This window comes from Pieris brassicae, chromosome 3, assembly GCF_905147105.1.
Source record: "Pieris brassicae chromosome 3, ilPieBrab1.1, whole genome shotgun sequence".
Classification (NCBI taxonomy): domain Eukaryota; kingdom Metazoa; phylum Arthropoda; class Insecta; order Lepidoptera; family Pieridae; genus Pieris; species Pieris brassicae.
This window is the reverse complement of record NC_059667.1, coordinates 2,606,463-2,607,258: the sequence shown is the minus strand read 5'-3', so window position 1 is coordinate 2,607,258 and position 796 is coordinate 2,606,463. Positions and strand designations below refer to the sequence as shown.

Here is a 796-nt window from a genome sequence, read left to right as displayed (position 1 = left end):
TATTTATAAAACAAAGATGTGTAAACGTTTGTATTTGTGTTAACATATATAACGTAACTACATAATATGTATTTAGCTAAATTGTAAATAGCGCCATCTATGTTGTTTTACATATATAAAACATGTTTAAGTAAGCTTTCAAAAGTTTATTGTACTGTATATTAGTGGTGAAAGCCTTTTACCTGTGTGACTGATCAGCTTATTCAATAAATATTATAGAGGCAGTCGTGGCCGAGCGGTTAAGGCGTCTGACTAGAAATCAGATTCCCTCTGGGAGCGTAGGTTCGAATCCTACCGACTGCGGACTTTTTGCTTTTTAAAGCTTCATTCTTTTTGTTATGTGTGTTTGAAAAGTTGTGTACAATGGTAGCGATATATGCGATCCTGCTGTAGAGGAAAAGTATATACTCTACTTAGGTGTTTCATATAAACTTAGAAAGTGTTTTACTACATGTATAAAAACATTAATAATTACACGGGTCAACACAAAATTTTAGGTCGTAATTAGAAAAAGATACATAGGACATGATAAAGTTTGCTTTTGCAAGGAGAGACAGATTGGACAATATTTTTCAAATCTGGTTTTAAATTCGAACTGAGGATTCCACCATTAAAATTAATATGTTTAACGTTTTTACGTTCATAAGTATTTTGTCTCAATAAACATCAAATATAGTCTCATCATGTCTCATTCTTCTCTACTGATCACGATTCCATTCGTGTTCAAATTTATCGAAATAATGATGAAATTAACTAAAAATATGTTTTTTTTTATTACTGTAAGTATCACAAAAGC

General features: G+C 30.9%; 1 non-coding gene across 1 annotated transcript; it reads left to right on the top strand.

The window, feature by feature from the left end:
- Window positions 1-221: 221 nt before the first annotated feature.
- Trnas-aga lies at window positions 222-303 on the top strand. Its single transcript has one exon. It is a non-coding gene; the product is annotated as a tRNA-Ser (tRNA).
- The last annotated feature ends 493 nt before the right edge of the window (window positions 304-796 follow it).